The sequence below is a fragment of the Periplaneta americana genome, chromosome 12 (genome assembly GCF_040183065.1).
Source record: "Periplaneta americana isolate PAMFEO1 chromosome 12, P.americana_PAMFEO1_priV1, whole genome shotgun sequence".
NCBI classification, from domain to species: Eukaryota; Metazoa; Arthropoda; class Insecta; order Blattodea; family Blattidae; genus Periplaneta; species Periplaneta americana.
The window spans coordinates 59,156,108-59,174,647 of record NC_091128.1 but is presented as its reverse complement, the minus strand read 5'-3'; the positions used below and the strand labels follow the sequence as shown (position 1 = coordinate 59,174,647).

Here is an 18,540-nt window from a genome sequence, read left to right as displayed (position 1 = left end):
GGGTAGAAGTAGAAGGGATGGTCGAGCGTGTGTCTACCGAGTTCAAGGCAAAAACTAGCTCATTTCCCTATAATTCGTAAGTAGATCATCCGATCTCGTGAGCAGCTATGTAGGAAGAGTGGGGGAGTGTCTTGACAGAATACATGAGCTGTACTTCGGAAGCAGATTCGGTTCCCAGATATTTAAATAACAGCAATCGAGAAAAATTGCATTACTGCACCTGGAAAGAATAGTGCGCATAATTTATTACTTCCGCAAATCTGCGCACTTTAAGACTTCGTTTAAATAGAGATAAGTATTTCAGGAAGTGGTAAAAAATCATTTTGAGACGGAATAAAGGGTGTTTTTTTTCTCTACCTTACCCAAGTCTGCACTCATTAGTTATATTTATATTTTGTTCCATGTCCATTCATGCTAAAATAACATTAAGGCCCAGTTTCACCAAACTTCGTTAAAATAACGCTAACAGCATGTTAACTAACGTATTGTTAAAAATTAAACATCCTGTTAGTGTAATAGTGTTTCACCAACCATTTGAGGTACTTTGGTTAGGTAACATGATGTTAAGAGTAATGTATGAAAGTTTACTTAATGTGCCTTTAGTTGGTGTAGTCATTTGTTTTAGCGGAGAATTGTATTTTTTACATTATGGAAGTATTGGAGACTAACATAATTACAACGGAAATCGAGAAAAAGAAGGTGTAAGGAGCAGTATTTTACCTCATATGAGAAATATAGTTATTTTAGTAGATCTAGCAATTATATGAATGTAATTGAACTGAAACGTAGTGATGGACTTTCATTAGGAAAAAGGAACAAGCATGGATCTCTTTAACCCAATATTTTCAATCACCATTTGGATGTGAAAACGCAAACTATGAAACAAATCAATGTAATGAAAATATTAAAAGAAATGCCAAGACGGGTCATGCACAAGTTACAGTGGAACATTTGAAAACTGACGGTGGTACTTTTACTCTCAAAGTTGATATTTGTACGAAGATTCTTTCAATTATCCAGGATCAAATAGAACCAATAGAAAATGAAAATAATTGTGATGCTGAATAAGCGTTAACATTATTTTCATATATTATATATCTAACATATCTTTACACGTCATTGGTCATAATTACATGTGAACTGTTAAATCAGTGAAATAAAGAAATATCGTTTTGAAAACCTGCAATTATATCTGAGTATTAATACGAAATAATAATCACAGAAATGCTTACGTTAATAAACACATATCTTCTCTTTACTGTGGATGCAGTGCTAATATTAATATGAATAATTTTAGTATTTATGAACACATCTATTCTGAATAACTAAAAATGCTGAAGTAGTGATTGCAGCTAATTGTTTTCACTGCAAATATATCTCGATATAATAATCCAGCATGTAACATATATTCCCTGGCAGCCATGATTCACACTGTAACAGGACGTTAAGGATTTAACTGCGGGAGTATGCTATGTTAATTTAACAGTGGGTTTAACATGATGATAGCAGTAACAACAGTTGTTGAAACATCACTTCCGTTAAGTTTACTGTTAAACTGCCTTAACGACATGTTAAATATTTAACAAGAGTTGGTGAAACTGGGCCTAAATGTAACAAAAACAAGCAGTGTTACATACCTAAAGAACTACTTGATATGTTGATACCGACCACTTACAAAGAGTTACAACACGAAGAAAAGGCAGACTTGCAGCACTTGCTGAGTAAGAATGCTGGGTGGTCGAAATGTGACATGTTTCCGGCCTCTTACCTCGCTTTGCAGCCACCTCCGCTGATTAATTAAGATAATCAATTGAGTGTTACTCAGTTATATAACAAATGATTTAAGGGTTTTATTTAATTTTTTGACATGTCATTTTTCTATTTCCGTCCTCCTAAATATTGATTTTGGACCACTATACGGCGATTCAACTGTATCTTATTTAAATGAAAATTTACAATCCACATGACTTCATTGTCCCAGTTTTAGGTCTATGAAATCAGAGTGCACTAATAGTATCCATTGTCGTAGCAATTTCATGACGTCAAAATTACGAGACTTTATTGTCGCAGGTGTTTAAGGGGTTAGGTACAGCTTACAGTAGTAAAATTTTTGGAAATATTCAACATTTTTTACCTCCATTACTGTATCTTGTACAATAATGAAAATCCTGTCTCTTCTCACTTTATAGATCTCTTGGATACGGAACAACAAGTTTTAATGGAGAAATCATTGCAATAAGTGAAAGTCTCAGGAATCTTCTATGCCACATCAATAAATTTAAGAATGCAGTTATACTGTCAGACTCCAAAACAGCTATTCTTTCAATAGTCTCTAAACACACACCTTCATCTCAAACAGCAGAAATAACTAAAATGTTTTCTCAATTAATATCACTCAATAAAAGAATTGTATTCCAATGGATACCATCCCATTGTGGAATCCTGGGAAACGAGAATCCGGATGCTTTAGCAAAGAAGGGCAGTACTGTTACTTACAGACCTGTTACTAAATCTATATATTACTCTGTGAAAAGATTTATTAAATCTACATACTTAAACTTCAACAAACAAAATTTGATAACACAATCTCAAGAGAAAAAATGGAACTCTCTGCATCATAATCCACAGTTAATTCCCGATTTCACGAAAATCGTCTGTAGCTGCATTTAGATTGGCAACAGGCTATGATTGTTTGGCCAAGCACCTCATAGAATTGGAATATATCAGTCCCCTAACTGCCCATTGTGCAACTCAAACCAAGAAATGAATTCGGAACACCTCAAAATCTGTGCTTCAGTGGCTGACCATGATAATATCTTTGAAAAATATTGGAGTGCAAGAGGTCAAATGACTTTATTGTCAAACGCCTGGCATTAGAAAACAACAAGAACAACAACAAAAACAACAATAATGAAAATTGGTATATGTAAAATACTGTTATTTATATATATATTTTTTTCAAAATTCAAAATATTGACAGTTTACTGTGCAGTGATGAAGCGTTTCCCTTATAACTCATAAACTTGTTAATTTTTTCATGTTCTCTCTCTTTTATTTTATTGCTGAAACTCATGTTTACAATATCATGCTCTTTCAACTACATTCCTTAGAAGAAAATACTGATATTTGACCATTTTTAAAATGAATTTATTTTTTATCAGACAATCTATCAAAGGTAGAGAAGTGATCTTGCATCATATTGTAGATATGACATTCATAAATACCCACGAAAAATTTCATCACAGAATATTGGATAGTTTTTAAGTTATGTGGGAAACGCTTCATCAGTGCACAGTGAAGTGAATTAAAAAAAATGTAAATAATTTTTTTTAATTGTAAAAATATTTTTTTCATATAGCAGAAGGCCAGTGTTTTACACACACTAATTTTCATTATCGTACAAGATACAATAATGGAAGAAAAAAATGTTGAATATTTCCAAAATTTTACTGCTATAAGCTGTACCTAACCTCTTAAATGCATTCGGTTTTGGTTCTACCAAATCAGAGTTCACTATCAGTAAGTATCCAGTGTAGTCGCAGCAATTTCATGCTCTCAACATTAGTTTTATAATTAATATTTTTGGAAATTTTAACTTTAATTTGGTTATCTTTTGTATTTTTAGTAGGTAGTTACAATTTAATAAAGTTTTATTATTTTCAGGTTTATATATGAATAATTTTTTTTTACATTTCCTTTACTTTCTGTTTGGCTTTCTTATTTTTATCACAAAAATTGTGAAATTAGGTAATAAATCTGGAAAAACAAGAAAAGATGTTAATACATGCATTATACATGCAAAATAAAAATATACATTCATTTGAGCTAAAGGGAAAAACCTTCGAAATATGCATTACCTAATGCAAAATAAAGTTGGCTTCATTCGGACGTAAACATCATGATCGACAACAGTCGTGGCGAAAATGTGATCCTGCGCCGAGCCACTGTGTAACATGCAACTTGCATAACACCTATGGAGGGAGGCGGACATCCGAAGGGGAAGTGATGCAACTGTCTGACTTATTAACGGATTTTCATTTTCCTTACGGCAAGCATTTAAATATAATTTTATACAGTATAAGGTTACAAACTAATATTTAGTACGTGTAACGAAGAAAGAAATGAATAAGAAAACATGGGACACATTATCGCAACCTAAAATTTACTGTCTTCAGAATGTCTCTGCGACAGAGTTTCAAAATCAGGAATTATGTCACTTACTGCCAGTCGTAGTTGATTACGATGGTATTTGTCTGTCAGTCGTGATCTAAATTTGGTTTTTACTATTTTCATTGTTGAAAATAATTTTTCACAAACGTAAGTTGTAGCGAACATGGCTGCAAAAGAGCAAGCGAAAGAACGAAGCTTCGGATATTTATTTTTTGGAAAATATTTGAAAAGTTCAACATTTGTCAGTCCTTACATCTAGCTTTCATTTAACATCACATTGTAAATCTGTGAGTTTAAATTGAAGATCTAACCGCATTATTCGTACATCTGCTGAAAAAGGATCGACGTAACTTAACCTTTTAATGTTTCATGAGTGACATGTAGTATAATGTTTCCTCGGTAATACTTGTGAACAAATCATACATTTAATATTCTCATCATATTGGCAGCAAACAAATGCGTCCTCCCATCCCACTTGAAACTTTCGATTTTGTACACGTACATGGTTTCGAGAGAGAGACATTGCGATGATACGCCACTCGCAGGTCAGAGACAAATACAAATGGAACGGAGTTTGACTCCAGTAAGTGAGGGGTGGGGGTTGGAGGAGGAAGGAAGCAAGAGAAATTGCACAGCTATCATTGCGAGCCACAATGTGCTCGCGAGTCACATTTTCGTCACGGCTGACTTATGCCAAATCAATAAAAACAAGCAATTGCATGAAATTCCATGGTCTAGTTAAAAAAGAAATTTCGAAGTATAACAGTAGCACCTCCGGAATTTATTGCATGATAGGAAACTGAATATAGCTACTTTGTATGACAAGGAAGTTAGAACGACAATAGTGAAGTGAGTGAGTCTCGAAATTACGTAGGCTATCAGTCGAATGCACTTGTATGCCATCAGTTCATCACAGTCTTTTGTGGTTGCTTTGAAAACGGATACATTGTTTTCTTCCTACTCACCTCGTCTTGAAACTCCACAAGTCTTGAGCAGTTGTAGTCCACATCCGTGTGAATGTAACGAATCTATCCAGTGTCTGCAGTTGCTTTGCTATTGCGTACCCACACTTCGGTTATCGTACTGTTTTCTTATCTTTGTAAAGAGAAAGGCACCATTTCCTGAACCCTACTGGCGGAATTCATTTCCACAGCCGTATTAATTATCTCGTAAACGGAAGGTAGACCTACTACTTTAACTGTCTAGGATTCGAATACCGTCTGGGGCAGGGATGAGACGATATTAGCTCCCAATCATGGTAGAAGAGCTCGACCTTGATCGCGAGCGTTTAGCGCATCCACTACGTAGCGTCGTAACGTAGATAACAGGGATGTACAGTACATGCACATGCAGCGAATAAAGGCAGCGATTATTACAGTAACTTCCGTTACTAAATTTCTAGCTATGTAATAGGGATAATTACTAAGTTATTTAATATACATGTACATATATAAACAAATCGCAAAGGGAAGGGTTTTTAGGAACAAAAAGAGAAATAGGAAAAGTTAATTGTATGTAAACCATTTTATTGTTAAAAGCAATTACTTATTATGTAAACACTTCACTTCATTGGTTAGGAGAAACTAATAAGGTCTACCTGCTCGACGTGTGTGATCTCTAAGTACTTTTGAGTATTTGTTGAAAAAATAATAATGACAATATTGATTGAAATAGAGTATATTGATTGTGTGATTGTGAAAATGTAGTCTTTACTCTCCAATCGTGATTATGTAATGAGTGAGAGTGATTTGCAAGATGCACGTAACACGAAAAAAACAAATTGATTAAATTAAGATATTGAGAGCCATCGTAATTTTTGGGGTCAATCATTTAAGGCGATATGTATGACTTTTAAAACTTCCACAATTTCGGCCAAAATTTGTGAAATTTAAACTATATAAGCAGATCTATAATAATATCATCTGTACAAAATTTGGTGCAATTAAGTCTAATAGTTTTGAAATTATATTTTTAGTATATTTTATATTGACGTTAAGTTTTCAAAATGTTTAGTTCATATTTTCTCAAAATCCTGAAAATAGTTATTGGAATAAAAGTGAATTAGCATTTTGAACTTTGTAATAGTATAAATTAAAGTGCAATCAAAGATAAAATATTATTTCTAAATTAAAGAAACACGTAGTCTAATAAAAGTAAATATCCAGAAACAAGCAACAAATAAAACATCAACAATATATTTAAAATAAAGAAATAGAAGGAATCTAGATACAATCTACTGACCCAAATGTAAATTAATTTACATTCGATGTCAATTCTGAAATTAATTTATTTCTCTCTTCACCTGAATAATGCCTATATTTTTTTTTCATGTTGCGTCTCATTATGCCGTTTTATGTTGCTTTTTTTGCAAATTATATTTTTTTACACAACAAACACTGGACTTCATCACCATGTTCGAAGCATAAATATTGTATCTTCCACTCTTCCTTGAAAGCTTTCAGCGCGTCATGATGCACTGTGTTCTAAGATCTGTACATCCTTTAGCAATGTTTACAGGTAAAAGAGCTCCGCGCGCGCGCAGCGGGCAGAAAAGAGCTCTCGCTCGCAATTATTAGTCACCATCGCAAGACTGGTCTAGGGCATGACGAGTATTTGTCTGTCCTCCTGTGTTTTCTTTAGTAGAGGACACGCGTCATGCTGAGCCGATATCGCGAAAAAAAAAGTGAAAAATAAAACCGTAAGGCAGAAGGGGACAAACAAATAAACGAAACGTAATAGTTACAGTACAGTGCAATGTGTACACAAACCTCTTTCTGTAGTTTTCGCGATGTTGTCGAAAATAACATCGTATATGTAAATACAAGTTTTGAAAGCATAAGAGCGAAGTTTAAATCTTCATAAACAGAAAACATAAAAAAAAACTATTCTGAAAAAATTTATAATTGAAACTATTTAAGTAATACATAATATTTCATGTAATGAATTAACAAGTAATTATTGTAATTGCCCACATCTAACACCTTCCACACAAGTCAAATATTTAGGAATTACGAGTATTATAGATCAGCATTTACGTTGGGATAAACAAATTGATTTTATGTGTACAAGTATAAGGAAGACAATTTATAAATTCATAATACTTCGAAATTTTATCACTAAGGAGGCATTGAGAATAATATTTTTAACTTTAGCACAATCATTAATACAATATGGTATAATAAATTGGGGTGGAGTAGCATCATCTCTACTTAAACCATTAATTTTATTACACAGAAGATTAATAAAAATTTGTCTAACTAAAAATATGGATTATCCAACAAATTTAATTTATACAGATTTTAAAGTATTAACTATTGAATAAATTTATAAATAAAGTTTACTAACTTACTACCATAGAAATCAAATATAAAACATAAATCTAATCGACATGAATATCGTACTCGAAGACAAAAGTCTGCTTCCCCATTAATTCAGCCTAAATGTCACACAAGTACAGCTCTTAAACATGGTGCTAGTTTCGATCTAAAATTTTATAATGAAATTGCAAACCACTTTCCAAATTTGAAATATTTTAAAATTGAAGTTTTTAAAAAAGAAATTTATAAAATTATTCATGATATATGATACAGTAGAACCTCTACTATCCATGGTAATGAAGGGGGTGGACTGAACGCTTAATCGAAAAAATCGGATAATCCGTACCGTTAAATATTTTCGTAAATTAAGTGAATAATATTTGCATTTCTTAATTTCTTCCGTGCTCTTGTGTTTAAGACGCTAAGTAGTGAATCAGAAGTTCACTCATTAAAGTCTGCTTGTCAACGACGGGTTTTTAAGGAGCAAGGAAATTCCTTGTAATGGCTGTCAGCAGAAACATAAGAATAATACAGGTCTCGTGTTGTAGATTTACATACTTCATACACTTTATTGTCCATTTATATTAAATCGCGCACAGTTGCAACACTAATCTCGTACTCTGATGTGAGATGAGTCACAGTTTCTCTTTCCCCAAACCACTCAATTATTTGCGTTTTGTTCGGTACTTAGCACAACACGTTTTCTTTTGACAATCATGGAATATATTTTATATAGAAGTTATACAGTATGGAAACTCGAACAGCTGATCATACTGTGTAAGTGTCAAGGTTTGTAATAACACTCTCTAGAAAAAATAGGTACTGGTACTAATATAACGTATAGTAGGCCTAGTACTTCATACATATGAAGAAGATAGACTATATATGTGTCTGTAGCAAAAAAAAAAAAAAAAAGAAGAAGAAGAAGAAGAAGAAGAAGAAAAGAAAAGAGCGAGAGAAAGATAGTCGGATAATCCGGCAATCGTTTTATTTAAATAATGAAGACTCCTCTGATAGACATTAGCTAGTCGCACGAGAAAGTTCTATTTTGGCACTGACAACCTTTTTTATGTTCAGTCTTCAACTGAGAAAATCCATGACCCATCGGGAATTGAATCCGCGAACTTCTGGATTTTCAGCCTTAATCCTTAACCCTGGCGCTACCGTGCGCCCAATTTTGCATATTCTTGTTTTAAAATTAGCATGTAACAATTAATGTTATTTATTTTAAACGGACACTTTTAGGAATACAATACAGTATGGTGATTATTTTCACGTGTTAATTTAAACTAGGCTAAGTTTATAAATACCTAGTTCACTAGTTTCGGCTTGGGAAGAACTGCTGAGGCTCTTGTAGTGCTGCTTATGATTAGGTTTTCTCCGGAGCAGTTGTTTGCGCGCTTTCAATCGGAGACCTCCGGATTACCTCCGATTGATGCCGCGCAGGTTGTATATGTGCTGTGGCGCAGACATACACTTTCCGCTGAGCATTCCTTTAATCGGATCAGGTAGAGATTCAAGTCCGCTCACGTCCGCGTATCTTTTAAAATAAGTTGTAATTTGTTGTTGTTTATTCTCTCTTTTATGTTAATCTCTCTCTCTTTCTTCGGCTCTTTTTTTGTGTTGCTTAAAGTGCTACGTTAGCTGACAGATTTTTTTCTAGTTTTAAAATTCATAGTATATGTGGAAAGGCGTATTAGTTTTATGTTATTGATCAAATTAATAACATTCAATCTAACTGCAAAACTAACGCAGAAGTAAAGCTTTTCAGTAGCTAATGTAAACATGTATACTGTAGATCTCCTAGAAACTCTCGTTTAATCGCAAACAGTGTTTGTCAATTATTATTCTAATCGGTTTAGTTTAACGTAAAATATAGCCTATTGAGGGAGCTTAAGAATGGAACAAAAGAAACGTGGGCTATCAATGGATTAAAATTTACTGTCCAACATAATTTATTCAGATTCTTCACCGGACAGGATTGTGATTATTGTGTTAAAGGGTGTCAGTATTTGAACTGCCTCTTCTAAAACGCGCCACTCTTTCTCTGTAATAAAAATATAAGCGGATATCAACTTAAGGATAATTGTAATTATATTATTACCACTTGTTTCTTTAGTTTCATTCAGAAACTCAATATTTTAATCCAAACAGTAAAATATAACTCAAGTTGTCTAAACAGCAAAATATAACTCAAGTCGTCTTTTAAATATTTCACATGTTTTTTTTATTGCCTCGAAAGTTACGTTTTAGAGAAATTTCAAGACTTTTTCCTATACTGTGGGCCTTCGGGAATAATAGCACTTAAACAATTTAAAAAGAAATCGTATCAAATGTTTTGCGTAATTGTTTTCATCCAGTTCGCGTTTGTGCGATCGCTTCAAATGGTCTAACACATTCGAAGTTCCACCACCACCCTTAGAGTAAATTTGCCCACAAAGTTTACAGCGTACGACTTTATTATTACCTTCAACTAAATTAAAGAATTTCCATGCTACGGATATCCGATTTGGTGCCATTTTATTCCACTCACAACTACCGTCAATCCGTACGCGTCGGTCGTCCTTGAGCTAACAGTCGCTTCGCTCCGAACCCCCGCATCCCTCCGTATGTCCCCTGTTCCACCTACGGTAGTACCGGAGATCATCAGTGGAGAGCTTTATTCGTAATCTCCGATTCCTCCGCGGTAGTAGTCACTCCGATGAGCAGCACTGGGCTCTTGCGTCTTCCGGTGTCTTCACCCTCGGTCGGGGTGCGTTTGTATTGTTTACTGTAGAGTCAGTAGCGTGTGTTCTGGAATTCAGTTGTGTGCTGAGGATTTGTTGTGGGTGTGTTTTTGTGTATCTGTATATTTCATATTGCTCTAGTGTGAAGACAAGAACCACGCAGTTCTGAAGATGGCTCCAAAGTCGAAACTAGTCAACTAGGTATTTATGAACTTAGTTCAAATTAACATTTGAAAGTAATCACCATACATTGTATTCATAAATGATATAGTGTTAAAAGTTGTGTAACCAAGTTGAAAGCTTTTAAATTCAACAAGTGACAAAATAACAAAACTAAAACTAGCTGTTACAGAATGCATTATTACTTACAGAATGACCAGAACTGCAAACGTTTCTGCACAAGGATAATAAGACGTTTGGAAGAAAGACAGGGTTTATTCAATATAACGCAGTATTTCAGTAGCAAATTCTTGTCGACGTAGCTTGTCTTCTGGCTTTAGTTGTTGTAGAATTTGTACTTAGTATGAATATAAAAAGTAAATACGCTTATGCAGCACTCAATGAACTCTTAATGACGGTATGTTAAACTGTCTTCATGATTAGCAAATAGATTCGCTTGGACTTCTCTGAAACCGCGTCAGAATTAAGAAACGGTTCGTATATCCAAGCAGCTGGCTTGCACCATAACGTGTTTTTTCAACAGGGTTGGATTCTCTCATACTGTAGAATCCATTGTTTCTCAATAATCCATTTTCAGAATCCATTGTCTCTCAATAACACGCTTTCAGATCTCTGATCGTGCGTAACGGACCTATTTCATGCCCACCATATTCACCCGACATTACTCTATTGAATATGTTTTGTGTATGTGAAGGATAGTGTCCAAGGGCCGTAGTCATAGACATTTTTAGCGCGGGCTTTCGGTGGATTATCAGCGTTTTTCGTATTCATAAACCAGTGTTAGCGATAGGATATGATTTGAATTCTGTACTAGTAACTAGTGAATAGCCGGGGCTAGCTTAGTACGCTCGTAACGCGTGCTGCGAAATGTCTATGAAGACCATCCCATGCGTCTAAAATGCCTGGCCTAGAAAATATGCGACCCCGCATCATTCATGAGTTTGCTATGGTAACCTGGCAAGAAAATGATTATGGTTTGGATGTTGTCAATGGCACTAATGCGTCAGATGTAAATATTTGCTCATAAATGCTAATTGACTTTTTTAGTATCCCTATCAATTTCGTGCAGTTTCATTTCCTCAACTTTCCTACTTTATGATTGATTATATGTTAAAATATTGAAAGTTTAATGGAACAAGAATTATTTTACTCCTAAACAAGTTACAGTAATTCTGTGCACTAACAGAGATGTTTTAAAAGTAATAAGAGATGCAAACTATTCTTCTCAGGAAACTTATCGCAGTTAAACAATTCAAGACAAGGACCTGGCAGCGGGATTAAAATATTGTTAACTTATTGAATTGCCTTAGGCCTATCGTATCCACAAGTTTACATTTGTCAGATTGTCGCTTGTCATCAAAGACGACAATATGAAATCACCTGAGAGATAAGTGATGAAAAAGAGGCTATAGGTTTTCCTTGAGAATCTCAGTTTTTCATTTCATGTGATTTAAGGGTTTACTGCTATCATGTCCTGACTGTTCCCCTCTCCCTCTCAAGGACAGAATTTCGAATGTGTTCCAACTTCCAACGCATGTAAAAAGCATCTTATTTTCTTAGCAGTTGGCTCACCTGTCCGTTCAGTGTTAGTCGATCCGCAACAATGTAAGTTGATCTCATTGCACACACTTTTCTATAAGAAAATTGTTATTTAGTAGTTTGTCGAAAATGTTTGAAATCTTTCAAGTTTCTCTAATATAAGACAATTACCACATCGCTTACATGTCGTCAAATCTCAGCACTTGTGTTCCATAATACCTGAATGAAGTGTGTTGGTATAGAATTAATGGCGCACATTAATAGCTAATACAGCCATTCACTACAAATTCGTAATTGCTGATGTTTAAAATTAAAAGCATTTTCGCAATTGTGTTATTAATTAATAATTGCAGGATTATGGAAAGCTATAATGAGATAAAATATTGAAAAATTAAATACTTTAATGCAGAGAATTTATTAGCAATATATATTGACATATTTCTAAATCTTAGATTATATTTTAAAGAAAATTTTGTATCGGTAAATCTGTACTAATTTTAAAATTTAATAAAATACATCGCAGAAATGAAAGCTAAGATAACTTACTGTAAGTTAACTTTGAATTGAAACACTTGGCCTAAGATAATATTGGAATGAAGTAATTGGATGCGATGTAATAATAATAATAATAATAATAATAATAATAATAATAATAATAATAATAATCATAATAATCATAATAATAATAATAATAATAATAATAATAATAATAATAATAAAAGAAGGTTTGGAAGTAAATTCCGAAAAGACAAAGTATATGATTATGTCTCGTGACGAGAATATTGCACGAAATGGAAATATAAAAATTGGAAATTTATGCTTTGAAGAGGTGGAAAAATTCAAATATCTGGAAGCAACAGTAACAAATATAAATGATACTCGGGAGGAAATGAAACGCAGAATAAATATGAGAAATGCCTGTTATTATTCGGTTGAGAAGCATTTATCATCCAGTCTGCTGTCAAAAAATCTGAAAGTTAGAATTTATAAAACAGTTGTATTACCGGTTGTTCTTTATGGTTGTGAAACTTGGACTCTCACTCTGAGAGAGGAACATAGGTTAAGGGTGTTTGAGAATAAGGTGCTTAGGAAAATATTTGGGGCTAAGAGGGATGAAGTTACAGGAGAACGGACAAATTTACACAACACAGAACTGCACGCATTGTATTCTTCACGTGACATAATTAGGAACATTAAATCCAGACGTTTGAGGTGGGCAGGGCATGAGCACATATGGGCGAATCCAGAAAATCATATAGCGTGTTAGTTGGGCGGCCGGAGGGAAAAAGACCTTTGGGGAGGCCGAGACTTAGATGGGAAGATAATATTAAAATGGATTTGAGGGAGGTGGGATATGATGATAGAGACTGGATTAATCTTGCTCAGGATAGGGACCAATGGCGGGCTTATGTGAGGGCGGCAATGAACTTCCGGGTTCCTTAAAAGCCAGTAAGTAAGTAAGAAAGTAAATAATAATAATAATAATAATAATAATAATAATAATAATAATAATAATAATAATAATAATAATAATATTCAATGCAAGAGTAGTACAGGGACATCATTTTATTTTTACTTCAATTTTTATTGTACCTGAGTTTTTGAATGTACTTCACTCCCACCCCCTCTACTAGTGAACTCCCAACTGTTCACCACACAGAACCAAGCGTATACAGTCACAGTTGCAAGGTCGTAGTAAACACAAACAGTATTGAGTTAGTGAGTATAGTATGTTCCAGAAATATGTTCGCGTTTTCCAGTGACGAAAGAGCTTTCAATATTGAATCATATTTTCGCACAGGTACTGTCGTCCGTTTGCCTACGTCGCATCCCGATTTCCCTCTGTTTTCACCCGCAACTGTTTAAAATAACTTAAATAAAATAATTAACTGTCACGTGATTTTCCCCCTTTCTACGATCCTGCGACATAACCACTTGGACGGACAGTAGATAGCATGTCTGAGTAATGTTATTTGTGCGATTGAATTTACAGTACGTAAGATACTCTTTTATATAATAGGTATAGAATTATTTCAACATGAGTTACTAGTACGAAGGACGAAACTGGTAATTGGAATTAGTCTATACTGCGATAATATGCACAAAAGGACTGAACCCTGTATCTAAATGAACGGCCACCATTTAAAAAAATGTGTTTAAATATCCATATTATGATTATTTTTAAATTTAACTTCATTCTCATATATTGTACGCTAATGTACTGTAACAGTACAATATACACTGCATAATGAATACGTCCGAATGGATAACTTTACTCAGTTCGTGAGTAAAAACACTTATTGTTAATACTGTACTGTATTTTGATTAAACAAAAACCTAATGAAAATTATCAAATTCAAAATTACGATATCTCCTAGTTTACGTAAATGGATGAAGTACTTTCCTTCCCTCCTATACTTAATAAAGTGATGTGTTTGTATTTTACGTCAGAATCATCGAACTTCAATCGTGGAAGGGGTTAGAAAACTGTGTTTTCGGCTCTGAAATATTAATCCAAAGGTATAGCCAGGTTAATATTAAAAATGTTAGTAAAAATAAAATGATGTCCCTGTATTTATCACTATTTAGTTCTGTCCCTCAAATATTCCTCCTTTCGAATCTTCACAGTTTTCTTCTCGTTAGATCTGTTACGAAGAGCAATTTGAATACTAGATCATTCATCCTGGCAATGTGTTGGTGTAAATTCCATTGATAATATTCTGTAAATTCCACATCGTATTTAGTTCAAATTTTATTTATTGATGCTCTGTATTGTGTATATCATTTTGAAATTCTGCTAGGGCATCTCGTAGGTTGACAGTGACTCATAAATGGAAACAATTAACAATTGAGGACCGTTTTTGCAAAACTTGCTAACTGCAAAATTGAGCTTTGGTGGATTCGTTAACATAAAAAGCCCTCTACACGATGTTAAAGTTATCTTAGTAAAATTGAATTATTTCTCTTCATTATAATGTGTCAAAGTGTGATGGTTGCACCTATAACCTATTTGTCTTCATTCAGTTTTTTGTCTCTCCTGTAAAATTTAGTTTTTTCAGTTAGCAAGTTTTGCAAAAACGGTCCTCAATTGGTTAATTGAAGTTTCATGGATGTGTACATGAAAATTGGCGATAAAATGTAATTGTTATGTACGAGTCAAAAGTGTCGTGTGAAAACTCTTTAAGAACAAGGAACTGAGGCTCCCACGCTTTCTTGATCTCTGCACTACAAGAAGCTGATGTCAGTCCCACGATGCCATAGTCTTGTCCCCCGGGACAGGTGCAGTAACTTATTCAGTTTCATAGAACTGTAATTATTGTGTCCTGTAATCCGGAAATTATGGCAAGATGAAAAATCCCGTCCAGTCTCTACGGACTGGGCTCTAATTACCAGTCACGTTTACATCTAGCTTATATGTTACGTCATACACAAATTCCGTAATTTTGTCTGCTTTCCTTCAGTGTTGCAGTACGTGTTCATTCCTTGAGAATTCTCTGGGGAAAGCTTTCACTGTCTACAGCAGATCCGTGTATGCTTTACCCGTACGAGCGTGCTCTTGTCCCGCTGGCCAGATGAGACCAGAGTTCGGCTCTCGGATCCAAGCTCGCCGCATCAGTGGCGTGCATTGTAGAATTTTATGACACGGAGTGTTTTGAAGTTCAAAGATAATACAAAACAAACTACAATATTATCACTAAGTGTCAAATGCGATGAAACCGGTAACAAGTTTTTAATGCTAAATTCTTAATAAAAATAACATTAAAATACATTTTAAGCATATAATATCTGCTCATAAATTAACTTTGTTTACAAAACAATACTGTTGTAATATAACTCTCATTCTAATTGGGTCAAGTTATGTTTTTCAATCAGTGTTATGTTTGAATTGTTCGCATATGCGTTATGTAAATTCAGATTTTTATACAGTTTGGATCGAATTGCTGCCTTCAATGGCATTGTACAAAGGTATTGTGTTCCTTATTGATTTATTTCAGTCTAATAAATTATATATTTATTTATTTTTTTAAATAGTCATCCACCTGCAAGCAGGTATAGTTGCTTCAGGCCACTAGTATATTTTATAATTGTTGTATTTATGTCGCACCTTTTCGCTGTATTGTGATTACAGTATGTTCAGTTACAAATAGTATTTTTATTTTAATCTGTTTGTTCTTTTGGAGAGTGGTTGCATCTAATTATAGGTTAGGGGGGTGAAACCTACAAAGTAGGACTTGTTTTAGGCACAAAGCACGTACGGTCAGAAGACCCGTGCATTGGATTTAGGAGATAATTATAATATAACATCTATACTGTTCTCCAACCAGGAGATTAACCTTGACAGGAATGTGTTTGCTATTGCGTCATCTATTGGAGCGAAGTAGATAGATAATATTACCGTTATAACGTCAGTTTAAAAAACATGCGCTCTCCTGCATATGTTATTTCCTGTATGGAGGGATTAAAAGACCAGGAGATTAACCGTGATCTAATTTTGTAACTGGGATAGTGTAAGTATGTGTGAATCAGTGTTATGGTTTGTGCTTTGAGAGTGAGCCAATGCAGATGCGTGTACCCACGTGTGTGACCTTATGACATCTTATGACATCAACATTCATTCTTAGCATTACCCCGCTGCGTCTCATTCCCCTGAAACTTTCTCCTGGTTGGAGTACAGTATGTATAATATTACCCAATAAATCTATCTATCTACAAATAGTATGTGTTCAGATATTTTAATAATAAAGTATTATTATAATATAATTATTATAAATTACTACAAATAGCTTTTAAGGAACCTAAAGGTTCATTGTCGCCCTCACTTAAGCCCACCATCGGTCCCTATCCTGTGCAAGATTAATCCATTCTCTATCATATCTTACCTCCCTCAAATCCATTTTAATATTATGCTCCCATTTACGTCTCGGCCTCCCTAAAGGTCTTTTCCCCTCCGGCCTCCCAACTAACACACTATATGCATTTATGGATTCGCCCATTCATGCTACATGCCCTGCCCATCTCAAACGTCTGGATTTAATGTTCCTAATTATGTCAGGTGAAGAATGCAATGCGTGCAGTTTTACGTTGTGTAACTTTCTCCATTCACCTGTAACTTCATCCCTCTTACCCCAAATATTTTCCTAAGAGCCGTATTCTCAAACACCCTTAATCTCTGTTCCTCTCTCAAAGTGAGAGTCCAAGTTTCACAACCATACAGAACAACCGGTAATATAACTGTTTTATAAATTCTAACTTTCAGATTTTTTGACAGCAGACTAGATGACAAAAGCTTCTCAACCGAATAATAACACTCATTTCCCATATTTATTATGTGTTTCATTTCCTCCCGAGTGACATTTATATTTGTTACTGTTGCTCCAAGATATTTGAATTTATCCACCTCTTCGAAGGATAAATATCCAATTTTTATGTTTCCATTTCGTACAACATTCTGGTCACGAGACATAATCATATACTTTGTCTTTTCGGGATTTACTTCCAAACTTATCGCTTTACTTGCTTCAAGTAAAATTTCTGTGTTTTCCCTAATCGTTTGTGGATTATTATTATTATTATTATTATTATTATTATTATTACCATTATTATTATTATTATTATTATTATTATTATTATTATTATTATTATTATTATAAAATTTATGTAAAGTATCTTTTAAATATTTTGCCTGTATAGCTTCTTATACACCTAAGAAAAATATTACGTTTCTACACCCGAGAGACGACAATACAATGTATTCTGGCCAACATAATATTTACATTTGTCCTTTAGGCGAATGATTAATTTTTTCCTTACTCAGGCTGTATTACAACAGCTCCATTAACTGACATGATGTGTGTATGAGTGAAGGGAACTATCTTTCCAGCTGCTTTGTAGACACTGTTACTTTGTATTCTGTGTGTAGTTAACTTCAGAGTAAATGAGCCTCAACTTCGAAGCCTATCTATAATCCATTAAAATCCATCGACCTCAATCTGGTTTCAATCCGCAAACATCTGAACCATCAGACTACCAAGAACGACCTTATCATTTGAACAAATTTTTAATTCCTGTTCTATTTTTTATAGTATAATTAATAAAAACAGTTGTAATGTCAACATGGAGTCCAAGATATTGTAACATGTCGATTTTGTGATCCCTGTTCGGGTAATGAATGGGCAACCCTGCACTTCACGCCCACAGCAAGTTCGCCTACACTGTGATATCGACCGACCACCCACACAATTCCTCACTGTCTGTTCCAAGGCCCAGCATCTCTTATCGCATCAACGCGCGCCGCTGAACTTTCATGCAGGCAGGGTGAATGCGACTTTCAGCAACGAAACCAATCCTGTGTCGCCCAGCCGAAATATTAGCTTACCTAATTATTGCTGTGCGCAAACTCTATGATCATACTGTAGTATATAACGACTACAGTAACGATACATCGTCGTTATTGTTTGTTCGCATGGAATTTCCTCAAATTCAAGCTTTTCATGTAATTACGAAACTACAGGGACATAATTTTATTTTTACTTAAATTTTTATTGTACCTGAGTCTTTGAATGTACTTCACTCCCACCCCTTCTACTAATGAAGTTCAATCTTCCTCC

At 34.3% G+C, this 18,540-nt stretch overlaps 1 protein-coding gene across 5 annotated transcripts in view; it reads right to left on the bottom strand.

Moving 5' to 3' along the window:
* LOC138710481 (golgin subfamily A member 6-like protein 22) overlaps positions 1-18,540 on the bottom strand; it is a 187,050-nt gene that overhangs the window by 85,288 nt on the left and 83,222 nt on the right. Inside the window, exon 1 of one of the 5 annotated variants that reach the window (XM_069841408.1) lies at positions 5,136-5,278. The exons of 2 other annotated variants lie outside the window; for them this stretch is intronic. The gene's annotated coding sequence lies outside the window, so the exon portion shown is untranslated. Of the gene's footprint in view, positions 1-1,637; positions 1,689-5,135; positions 5,279-18,540 lie in introns of those variants that run through there. 2 more of the 5 variants (XM_069841407.1, XM_069841410.1) reach the window with 2 other exon arrangements.